The sequence below is a fragment of the Halichoerus grypus genome, chromosome 3, assembly GCF_964656455.1.
Source record: "Halichoerus grypus chromosome 3, mHalGry1.hap1.1, whole genome shotgun sequence".
Lineage (NCBI taxonomy): Eukaryota > Metazoa > Chordata > Mammalia > Carnivora > Phocidae > Halichoerus > Halichoerus grypus.
Genome location: NC_135714.1, coordinates 171,066,766 through 171,079,198, shown reverse-complemented (window position 1 = coordinate 171,079,198; position 12,433 = coordinate 171,066,766). Strand labels below are relative to the sequence as shown.

Genomic DNA, 12,433 nt, shown 5'->3' with positions numbered 1-12,433 from the left:
CCTCCCAGTGGCATTGCCCGAGCTTATTACGCAGGAGGGATTCTGAGAAATGAAGCAAAGCCTGGGATGAGGGACACGCAAGGCACCTCTCCGCATCACCTCCTGACCGAGCCACATGGCCCCTCAGTGGCCTCCAACATCACATGCTGTCTCTTGGCTCTGGATCACCACTCACACCAGGAAGGTCCCCTTTCTGTCCCAATCACGCTCATCCTTCAGGGCTCAGGACCCTCATCCTCCACGAGCCTTCCGTGATCACTCGCGCTCTCGTTGGCATCCACTTTTCTCAGGACCTACTGGACTTGGCCTCACGGCAGGACTCAGCTGAATGCACCGTGTTCTGGAAGTCCCCTCACATGTGCTACCATCAACTAAGTCATCAAGTACCTGCCAGGGCCACACGGGGTGCTGTGGCCCACCCCCGCCGCACCCAGGACACGTGCCAGCAAGAAGCCCCTGTCGATTACGAGTAGGGTGGTGTCTGCGGGCAGAAAATCTGGTTTGTTCCATGCCGGCTCTTCTGCCTATTGCCCATACAAACTGAGGCAAGTGGCTTTGCCTTTCCAACTATCAATTTCCTCCTGTGTACAACGGGGAGAAAGACACCTGCCCCATCCACCTCTGAAGCTTGCGAATGCAAAACATCATACAAATCTGTGTTGTTATTCAAATAAATAGAGCAGCAAAGCAGCCAAGCGGCCCACACCACTCCTCATCCAGCCCTACCTCTTAGCAGGCGTCTCCACTCTCCTCAGTTCAGCCTGTGAAAGCCCCAAGGATGTGGCCCTCAGAGCCGCCACCTGCCCTGCTGAGGGAAAGCGCCTCAGAGAGCCCTGACGCAGCCTGGGCACACACCATGGAGCCAGCCATCTGTGACCGCCACAGACAGCGGGATTCTCAGGCTGCCCAGAGTTTATGCAACAAAGGAAAGCACCACGGGAAGCAAAAGCAGTCTGGAAAACCAGCCACAAATGAGGCACTCAGTCAGGAAGCAGAACCAGGAGGGCACCGCTGGAGACCCTCCGCACCCAAAGTCACTCCTCTAAATGCGATGGCTGTCGGGAGCTGTCCGTGCATTCACTCGGTCTTAATTAATAGGTGAGTTAAGCAAAAGGCTTGGCTTCTGGGAAGGAGGGGAGGGTGCTCCACACCTTCCTGCTGGAAATCTACCAGCTATCCACAATAGCACGAGAAGCTCTACAAGACAGCCCACTCCAGAAAGGGTGCGCGGGCTCTGATACCCAAGTTCCTTGTCACCTAGCTCTGCCACTCACTAGATTTGTGACCCTGATCCTGACCAAGTCATAGCCTCTCTGAGCCTCAACTTCTCCACTTAGGACATCTGCAGATGTGTGTGAGGCATGTAAACACACCACCTAAAGGCTAAGCTAGGTCTGACCACTGTAAGGGACAAGGCTGGCACTGTGTGTGGAAGGGGGGAAGAGAGAAGGGGAGGAGGAAGGCTGCCCCTGCCCATGGTCACCCTTCCCGGCACAGAGATCCTGCACCCTCAACATCGGAAGCCGACTTTGAGCAGGGGAGCTCGCGCTGCTCGGCCTTTGCACATTTATCCAATCTCACCGAATGGACTGAGGACACCTGGCCGGCTGCCTTATGACTTTTAGGGAGCAAGACAGTGCCGGACACATTGTTACATGTATAGTCCCTGCTCCAACATTTGTGGTTTGAATAACTGATTTAAAGAACGTGCTTTTCTGATGTGTAAAACAACACATTCACTGTAAGAAATTTGGAAAATACGGAAAAGTTTAATAAAAGAATCAGATGTTTCCTAAAACCCGGAGATCACCACCATTATCACTCTGATATATTGTATTCCATTCTATTTTTCATGACTGTATGCATCTTTTTTTTTTTACAAAATTGTATTTATACTCTCTTTACTTTTAAACCTTTATTTACTTACTATATATTATTAGCATTTTCCCATATTCTTATATATTATTCAATGTAACTTTAATAGCTTCTTTGATTTCCATTTTAAGGATGAGCCATATTAGATTTAATTAATCCCCCCATACAATGTTTTGTTATAATGAATAATGCTGAAAGGAATATCCTTGATTAGAACTATTTTGCACAGCTCTGATTATTTCCGTAGGATAAATTCCTAGAGGAGGAATTGCTTGCTGGTTTAGAGGGTATATTTTTGAGACATGTCTCCGTGCTTGCAAATGATCTTCCCACCAGCTAAGTCTGCAAATGTCCACGTCCTGGCATTCATTACAACACAGGGCGTATCATTTTCATTTTTGCTAGTCTGGTAGGTGGATAATGATATCTTATTTCTAATGTACTATTTTAATTATTAGATAGGTTGGACACTTGTACATCTTTTTCTGGACATTTGTGTTTCTTTTCTCTTTGTTTGAACTCCCTGTTCACATCCTTTGCCTACTCTTCCATCATGGGACAGACTGATTTTTTAATACTCGATGGAGAAGAGAATTAGTTCATAGCCGTCTTTGCTGACCCTGTCCCCGTGTTTAACAATCCCTCCATTAAGGCATTAACGCTAATGTCTAGCTTATATCCTTTTCCTGTTGTTGCAACCCATTTGCTCCCATCCTGCCTGCAGTGGGGGGCACTGCTCTCTCCCTTTCTCTCTCTGTCTCTTTCCCTCTTTCATCTACCCGTGTGACCTTTCCTTGTCACCTGTCAGCTTCTCCTCCAGGGGATGAAAAATTCATTTTCATTTTTGCTTGACTGAGGATAACTTAGGAAGTCAAAGGGTCACCCTGCGATGCTGTTCCCTCCTCTTCTCCCATTGCCAGGGTCTTCCTTCCTCCCTCATCACTGCTCGCCTCGATGGCAGCAAATGACTTCAGGACCAGGCCCTTAGCCCAGCCTTGCCTCTCCCAAACCTCACCCCCACCCTCCATTCCACAACTCATGCGTCCTAAATGCGAATGTGACTGCCTTTTCCTGCCTAAAACCCTTCTGCTCCTCAGTGTGGCCAGCTGGTCCCTCCCTACCTGGGCACACTCCCAACCCCTGTCTCTCTTGCACCCCCAGAAACATACCTTGTGTGCTCAGATGCAGCAACACCCGAATATTACTCACAGTGCTCTGACACACGGGGCTGTTTCGTGCTTCTGAGTCCTGCCAGTGCGGCTGCCCTCCCCCTCCCCCTCCCCATCCACCCGGTGGGATCCTTTTTATTTCTCAAGTCCCTGTCAGGTGTTGCTCTCTCCAAGAGGCCTCACCTGACCATACCAAGCATCCAGGACATACTACCATCGTGCCCCCCACACCTCATTGCCTTCTGCTGCAGTCTGTGACACCGAAGCGGGGGTCAGGCTGAGTGTCATCCTGAATGGAAAGGAACAGTGGCAGCAGGGCTGAGACAAGGCCACCCTGGGTTAGCCTGCCCATCTGTTTTCTCTCGGTTCTCTCTATGGACGTGGGCTCTTTCACCTTCCCAGGACAGGCGCGGCAGTCCCTTGGCTTTCTGTCCTTTCTTGTGCTCTCCCCCCTCCTCCTCTCCCTCGGCTTCCCGGCTCTCTCCACGCTTCCAGCCTGTCTCACCACCCGGGCAGCCCAGTCCCTGGTGCCCACTGTGCCCTCTTACCCTTGGGCTCCTCAGACACACCTCCTGCTTGGCTGCCTCAGGGGCTAACGGGCTTCCCTTGAAAGTTCCCGCAGGACAAGGACCACGCCTATCTTGTTTCTGACGGACTCCCCAGCGCCTGCCTCAGGGCTGGGCACAGTGCTCAGGATGCCTTTGTTAGCACAGAAACGTGGCTCTGGACACCCCCTGCCGGCCCCTAGCCAGCCCAGCACAGCCTTACGTGTTTCTTTCCTTGTACTCAGTGACTACACACATGCACTTCCCAATTATGAATTTATTTTGTGGTGTTCATTTCACCAGTTCGTCTTGCATCGTACGTGGCTCAAACCACTGCAAGGCAAAGCGGGCCCAGCCTCTGCCTCATTCTCGAGAGCGTGAGGCTGTTTTCATCAGCAGGACCCTGCTCCTCCCCTGACCCCACAGGGAGCCAGCCTCCAGGCCTTGAGAGAGCCCACCCCTTTGTCACAGTGTGCCCCTTCCTCGGGCCTCCCCGAAGGCTCTTCCCAGGGGGCTCCAAGCATGCCCCCAGAGATGTATCTGCCCAGTGATGAATCAAGTCTGGCTGGAAGGAATATGGACTTTCAGCCCCACGTTGTAGAAGCGTCTCTCAGAAACGAGAATCTGAATGAAATTCCAAATTCTGTTTTGTTTTGTAAAGGTAACTGGTGATATAAGGGTCTTGTCCACATCCCATGCATGCTGTGGACGTCTCATTTCATTTATCCAAGGAGGAGCTTGAACTAGATGTCTCAAGTCTCTCAGCTCTATAAGATTCAGATGGAATAATATTTTTCCTCCTCGCATTGTACCCGATCCCCTCTTTTCTGCTCCAGTTTCCGGCAGGCACGCCCTCAGCCCTGGCCTTGCGGCAGCCCCTCCCAATCACTGACTGAGGCTGAAGAGTTTGCTGTATAAATCAGGGAAGGTGGAGTGGAGTACCCCGTGCTAGTAAAGGGCACTCGGTAAACACTGCTTAACTGCAGGTGTCCCTGTCTCCACCACTTGGTTAGAGAAAAATTAGGAGCCCAGAAAAAGTAAATGGTCTATTCAATTTGGAAGCAAGAGAAAAAATGAGCTACCAAGCAAAGAACACTAACTCAAGGGATGGAGGACCTCGACTCTGGTCCTGGCTCTGCCATCGGGTCAGGGCGTGAGGACACCAAGGCCTGCTGCCTCCCTGGGTCCCACTGGCCACAACTGGGAATGAAAGATTAGACTTGGAGAGCCCCAAGCAGTGGACAGGCTCTGCCAGTCTAGGCGGTACCTGGAGGGCCACGCAGGCTGGCCACAGCCCTTCCTGCCATCCCAGGGACTTGGGCCCTCAGCCACTTTGATAGCCTCAGAGCAAAGGTGAGGTTTCTGGGAAACCACAAAGGGCCCTCCTGGGGAAAGGGCCAGGATCCCGGGAGCAGACAGCCCTTCCTGCAGGCTCCTCACAGCGCTCCACCTCCTCCTCCAGCTGAATCTCCTGCTTACCCATTTCCTAAAGATCATCACGGAGGCTCCACAACCTTCCCTTTTTAACAACTCTTGCTGACGGAAAATTCTTCCTCATACCTAATCTAAGTCCATCTGCTGCAATTTCTGTCTATTTTCTCTCGTTCAATCCTACTGGAGATGGAGAACAGCTGGTCGCCATCCTCCATGTAACATCCCCTCCTAAACCAAAATCAGTTATTACATCACCCTCAGCCTGTTTTTCCTGTGGCATAACAACCACCATCCCTCCGACCTGCCTTCATGGATTCCAGCTCCGAAAGCATCCCTGAGCACTGTGGCCCACACTGGAGCACGCTCCGCAAGCTCCAAGTCCTTCTGGAGCTCTAACATCCCCAGCTGGATCTAGGACTCCAGGGGCAACATCCAGAGAGAAGGGCAGAGCAGAAAGGGGATCGATGAGAACACAGTCCAAGCCCCTGGCTGTATATATGAAGAAACTGAGGTCAGAATAGGCAAAATAAGTACAGTGCCAAGGTCAAGTCTGAGGGATCAGGCTCCGGGTGCTAGACACCAAATACTGCCGGCACATTCCCCCACGTGGCTACAGCATGTCCTTGACGGGGTGAGAGCACGACCAGCCTTCACTGAAAAGCAAAGGTCCACGACTGCCCAGACACTCCCCACCCAAACTCCATCTTCTGAATCCCAAGGCAGATGTCTGCAATTCCACTATGAACAGCTTGGATTTCCATTAAGAACACAAACACCTCTGTCAGTGGCAACACTCTTAACCATTTACACCCTAGTAAGAATAAGTAGATCTGATCCTTCCTAACTCTGGAGAGAGAGAGAGATTTAGGGGTAAGAAGGGAACAAAGAACAAAGGAACTGGGAGAATGACAGGCACATTTCACTGCTGGCTAATGCGTCCAAGGTCAGTCCTTTGCATGGGAGCTGAGGGTGGGTGGGTGTCAGGACAGCGGGGCAGCAAGGGTTCTACGTGATGGAGTCCCAGCGAATCTAACAGGCCTGTGCTCAGAACCGTCTGCCCTGCCTGCCTCATGAGGGGTAGCTGCACCACCACATGTGCTCTGGGGAGGTCTGCGTGGAACAGAACGTGGTGAAGGATTGTTTCACTGCTCCCGCAGGGCAACTCCAGGTGCATCCCAGAATTTTTGACTCCCCTCGGTTAACTGTTCTAGAAGTGAGGTGAGCAGGGTGTCCAAAATTAAATCTCAACCTCTAGGGTGACCTTAAGTGACAGGAAGGAAGAATCAGAAGAGAAGGAAGAAAGAAAGGCATGTATCAGATTAAGTAAGATCGTTCAGCATGCAATAGCTCCCGAGCGGGGAGGGAGGAAGGCGACATGTGTGTGTGTAAGGAAAAGTGAGTCAGGTGAACTATTTACTAACAATTTGGGCTATGAAATTTTCCTAAGAATGAAGGGGAAAAATAACCGTGGGAGGTGAGTACATTTCAGAGCCTAGATTTCAAAACAGCCTTCACCCTGTGATGAATAAAGAGAAGCATCATGCTCCAATCTCTTCACCTTTCAGGGGATACTCCAGACTACTTCAAACCGCCAGACACACACCCCCAGAATAACTGGGGAGTTCACGCCTCCACCCAAGAGAAAAAAGAAGACGTCTCAACAGCACTCAACGAAAACACCTAACACAATAAACGTGCTTATTTGATTTCCCCAAAACCACAAAATTAAATTTTAAAATAGAAGGACTAAAAGACTCTTCTCTGTTAAATTTTCATATGTTTTCAATCCTCTTTTCAGGGGACGGTTTTCTTTAACAGCAAAATTGGCACAAAATGATGAGATCAAAGTAGGTTGGCAAAGAGATTACTGATGTGTTTATGATGAAAAGAGACAATAGGAAAGAAAACAGAAAAGTAAGGAAGGGACTTTTACTTGCCAGGTAAGTCACCCAGGGCTTGTGAAAGCAGAAAGAGGCAATCCCTGCTCAGCACAGTAGTTAAAAGAGAGAAAGCCTAGTTGCCCAATTGGGGAGAGGAGAAAATGCTTGATCTATGGATGGTGCTTGCCCAGGGTTCTGGCAAAGGCTACCATGTTTGATGAAATGACGAGTAACAAATTTAATTTTCCGAGCACCAATCAGTCCCTTCACACACAAACAGGCACCATGCTTCACAAGGAACCAATCAGCCTAACACCAGAGATTGAATTCTCCAAAGTAGATCACAGCGGTGGGGCTGGATCCTGGATTTCGTGCCCCATCCAAGGTGAAGTTGCAATGATGGTGTTTTGCATTTCACCAATTATTCTCCAGCTCCTATTATGCTTTTTTTAGTCTAGAGTTGTTATTTTAACGGTCTTTGTTCCAAATGGGGAACTACAAGGAAGAGGAATGAGGAGGAGGGAGAAGAAGACAAGGCAAGCGCTCCAGTGTGTCCCACTGGCACTTTCCAACGCTCCCTCTGCTCCCTCCCCCCACCCTGCCTTTTTTCTCTCCAGCATGAGTCACCATTCAGGAGCTGGTTTAAAAGCCTTACTTTGAACGTCCTCTATCATGATAGAAATCTAGCAGATCAGCATCAATTGAAAGGACCCTCAATTTTCGCTACTGGTTTTTGGTTTGAGGCACCCCTGAAACTCAAAAGCATTTTCTAGTTTTATTACTGCCTTCTTGAAAACCAAAGTGCCCCCACTCAAACTCCCCCCACCTGCTGGGTGCCACCTCTCCTGGGCTCTCTGGGGGTCATGTGCCCTAGAGAGAACACAGGCGAGAAGGTGTGTGGCCAAATATGCCCCAACAGCAGACAAAAGCTCAGTGTCCACTCCAGACTCCCAAACACAAAGGCATAATTTGCAGGGCTGTAAGTTTGTTTTGTTTACTGTCAGACAACATGTGCAGAAGAGAAAGCTGACTGTATCCTGACCAAAAAAAAAAAAAAAAAAAAAGTCAGGCAGCTGGTTTTTTAACCATTGTGAGTAGAGCTTCGACAATAATGACTCCCACCCAAAATAGCTGCGTAAAGGAGGTGGAGAACCTGTTGTGGCAGTTAAAGAAAAGAATTAAAAGCTGAGAGTGATTTGTGGAGCCAGAGAAGGGTGACTGTCATCCGCACCTCAGCAGGAAGGGTGTCATAGGGACAAGGGGTTGCTGGAGGATCTCTCCCAGGATGTTCACTTTTTGCCAGGACTGGGAATCGAACTCCCCAGCTTCAGAACTAGGAAAGAAATCAGGGTGAGGCAATTCACCTGACCTCACCAAAGCCCCAGGGACTTGTAAGATCGGTCCTGGACTGACAGCTTCAGAGCATCCAGCAGGTCAGAGGACACACCTGGTGAAGTGCTGTGGGGCATTCAAGTAGGAGCTGCCTGCCCCAAAGCAGGCGGGAAGTTCAAGACCAAGCACATCACCTTTCTCTCCATGGGGACCTTGCTTCCTAGGAGGCCTAACTCCTGTCTGCAGAAGTTCTGGGAAAGGAGTTTTCCCCAGACCCAAAAGTGGGTCTCAGAGCAAGTGAGGCCCTTGTGATCCCACAATTTAGAATGCGCAAGGGTGTTTCGAGGCTGAACCAGCCGCTGACCATGGCAAGCTTTTTGGCTTGAAGAGCAGTGATCAGAAACAGTGTAGATGGTGGCTCCAGCACCCTCTGGGGCATAGACGTACCTGCACACCTACACAGGGGCAGCCCCTACGAGTCTGCCCCTCCCACCAGCCTCCACCTCTTAGAGCCATTGGCATGCTCTGCCCTGGACAGCCCTTCTCTGATAAGGGTGTAACCTTCACAGGGGATACAGTTTAGCTCCATCCCCTTTATTTCAGGACACACCACCCCTGAAAAGTCTTCCAGTTTTCAGGAGCTAATCAATTAAGTAATCTTTTTTCCCTCCGGGAACTGTTTCGTTGGTTTCTGAAGTTGTGTGTCACACAGATGCCCATCAGGTCAAACAGGACAGCCGCCCACACCCCAGGAAATTTCTTTTCCCACTCCCCCCCCCCAAAAAATGAACTGAGACAGAGTGGGCAAAGGGTAGGAGGGAGGAAGGAGACAGAAGTTTGAGAAAGGACTCAAGTTGAAGGTCACGTAGTTGGGGGAAGGCAGGTCAAGGTAATGGAAAGGGGGCAGACCCTATGGCAGAAAACCCAACCAACCAATCATATTTCTCAGCATCAGCCTCCCAGTAATGGGTTTGCCACGAAGCAGCACATCCAGGGGTGTAATTCCCTTCACCCAACAAACCTGAATTTACACCCCAACCGTGCGGTCACCCTAGCCCCAGACCAGACCTATTTCCACAGACCTCAGTGCAGCTAATTGAGAGAGTAGTAAACAAAGCCAGTTCTAGACAGCGAAGAAGTTTTCTAAATTGTCAGCTTGTTTTTATCCCAACAAAAGACGGTGATTTCCCACCTTTGTCACGTTTCCTCCCCTAAACTTTTCTTTCTGCAATCCGTCTACATATGCTAAACCGCCAGCCACTGAGAATGCCAGAGCCGGAGCAGCACCCCCCGCGACGCAGGCAGGAGTACCTTTTCCGCGGAGCAGAGGGGCTGGCGGCCAGAGGCTCGCTGCCCTGCCGAGCCGTGGAAGGATGCTGTCAGGATGGAGCACGCTGAGGATTACGCGTTCCTGTCTCTGCGACCAGACCTTTCGGCAGCTCGGCCCAACTGTGCTAGCGATGCACTTAGCAATTATCTGCTGGCGCCGACGCCCCGCCCCCTGCTCCTGCGATTGGCTCTCCGGTCCCGGGCAGGACTGCATTGGTTTCAGCAGACCTCACTCATTGCTTTGGCTCCTACTATTATCTAAGCCATCAAAGGAAATAATTCCATGTTTCATTGACAACCTGTAAGGCTCTCCTCCTCGGGCCCGGGGTGGGGGCAGGACTGGGAGTCCAGTGGAGGGGAGAGTAGAAAAAGTGGGGGGGGGGGGGTGAAGGAGAGCTCTCCGAGAAGGGGTGGGGGGTGACAGAGAGAGAGAGAGAGAGAGATGGAGCTATCAAGCAAGCAGATTCTTGCTCCAGCATTTTAACTTCCACAAAACAGAGCCCATAGCAACAATTTTCTGGCCTTATTTTTCCCCCAACTGGTGAATGTTCCTGAGGGCAGAGAGAAATATAACAGTGGGGTTTCTGCCTGTGTCAGGCTCTGGAAAGCAGAGCAACGTAAAGGCTGAAGGAATATAGTGATGTTTTTTCCTGGGGCCACCCTGGAGGGCATGTGAAGGTCATTTTAGATTATTTGGGGGGACATATTATGCACCTTCACTGGACTTTGTCCATCATTTTTCCCTCAAAGTCCACCTAAACCCCCAAGCTGGAAGACAATTTCCCTTTGCAGCCTCTTCAGAGTCTCAGAAGAGCTGTTCTTAGAGTCAGTGGAAGTCTGGAATTCCTCACAGTTCTCGCTGGGAGGTCCAGAGAGACAGGCATTCCAGAGCTCACCATTCTGTTGAACCCTCACTTTTGCTTATTCTGACCGGCTTCAATTAAGATTTAGACGTGTGTCATCAGCCAGAGCAAGGGGAGAGAGGAGAAAGAACTCAAGGGGTGGGGACAGCCTAAATGCTTTTCCTTGTTCAACAAAAATTCATAAAGCACAAGTTTTGGCCTGAATTTCCCTTAATGTATTTTTTTCACCATAAGCAAAGGACATTATTTGGTTGACGATTTTTTTTTAAGAAGAAAAAAAAAGAATTTAAAAGGGGTCTTTTAAGGAAAGCTCTTAGAATGGCAAGTTTCAGATTAGTTAGAAACTAACCCTTCACTGTTCTGGGACCTGCACATCTTTGAGCCCAGGCTGTAGTTCCAGTTCCTCCCCCAAGGCCTGGAACCACAACAACCCTTATCACCATCTGCATCCTCCGAAGCAAATAGCCTGATCCCCCTGCCTTGTCCAGTGAGCAGCTGCTTCATGTGCACATGCCTGGCTTCCCTAAATATATTGCAAGCTCCGTGAGGACAGAGACAGCATCATGTATATCTTTATAACTCCACAGACAGCACCTAGCACTCAGTGAGTGGGCTGACTAATAAAAACCCAGTTCAAAACAAAAAGTGTGCATGGTACTACGCCTCGTGGAATCATCATGGCGCAGGCAGCCCTCATCCAGCGGGGGCAGGGTGGGGAAGGGGCCCAGCCTGGAGTCCAGGAGGCAAAAATTCCAGACTGACACTGTGACTACTGCAGCTAGGAAGTCCCTCCCAGTGCTCAGGGCCTCTGTTCTCTCTAGAAAATGAGGCAGCTCTTCATCAATGCCTTCCTTCTCCCTCAAGCATCAGAAGGAAATGAGATGTGGGATGCACATTTTATTTGTGAGACATCTACCTCCAAAAATTAAGTCATTTCCATAATGGCTTTCCAAATATCAGTATAGCTCAAAGGAGAGTGACCGTATATTAAAAATAAAAAACTAGGACAGGGGATGTGGCAAAATATTTGTTTTCTATTTTATTCACTTGTCTAGATGAAATTTCTTACAAAGAAGCAGTGGTGAAATTAAACTTAGCAATTCATTTAAAATTGACACTGCCCCAGAAAATCTGGCATGTTCCGTCATGGTGTAAAAACCATAAATAACACCTTTATGATTTAAGCAGTAAGATTTCCACATCCAAGAGAAAGTGGGCTTCAGCTTTGTTCCCTCACACTATCCCTCTGTCCTCCGTGAAAAAAATAAATAAATAAGAGAAATAAACTAAATTATAAGAACTCTCTTGAGCATCTGTCAAAAGTTCAGTTGTCCTTAAAGGAAAAGGAAAACACTTCAAGTGATTTTCTAAAATGCTTGGTCTAAAACAGCTTGTCCTTATGTGTACTATTTGCCTTTTGAAGATGAGAGAGAGAGAGAGAGAGAGAGAGAGCTGCAAACAGTTGTTTATGTCAGTGTCTTTTAAACTGCCTGGTCATAAAATATTCTCTTTGAGAGAAGTATGATCCCTCTGTGTCCCATAGATCAACTGCTTAATTCTGAGAGTTAGAGAATGCATATTAAATATACAGATTCCACTGGCACTTGCATTTGTATTAAATATCAGCTTCATATAATTTAAATACACTGGGGTATGAAATGTACCGAATTCCAGTCTGTGGCCAGGACCCTGACAGAGCAGTCCATTTGGACATAACGGTTTCAGTGCCTGAGCAGTCTGCGAGGCTTTAGGGGGGTTCATGTTCCACTTTGAGTCATTAAGGCAAGAATGGGTTTCGTTATTAAAACACACATGAAATAGCGGCCACTGGAACCACCATCTTTCTTGCGGATAACCACTTGCTAATCACCCTGACCTTCCGTGGGAGGCTGGAGAAGCCCTGCGTTACGCTTCTGTTTATACCATTTTCTCAGTTATCATTTATTTACGCCAAATTCTGTTCCTAAAAGGGAGAAGAGGAGAATAAATCTAGGCAATGCCAAGAA

The 12,433-nt window shown here is 49.0% G+C and overlaps 1 protein-coding gene across 5 annotated transcripts in view; it reads right to left on the bottom strand.

Moving 5' to 3' along the window:
• The window catches only part of ZMAT4 (zinc finger matrin-type 4), a 354,366-nt gene extending 344,666 nt beyond the window's left edge, over positions 1-9,700 (bottom strand). For 4 of the 5 annotated variants that reach the window (XM_036096263.2, XM_036096264.2, XM_078069585.1 and 1 more), the window contains exon 1: positions 9,547-9,700. The gene's annotated coding sequence lies outside the window, so the exon portion shown is untranslated. Of the gene's footprint in view, positions 1-726; positions 1,138-9,546 lie in introns of those variants that run through there. The other variant, XM_078069583.1, reaches the window with a different exon arrangement.
• Between the last annotated feature and the right edge of the window lie 2,733 nt (positions 9,701-12,433).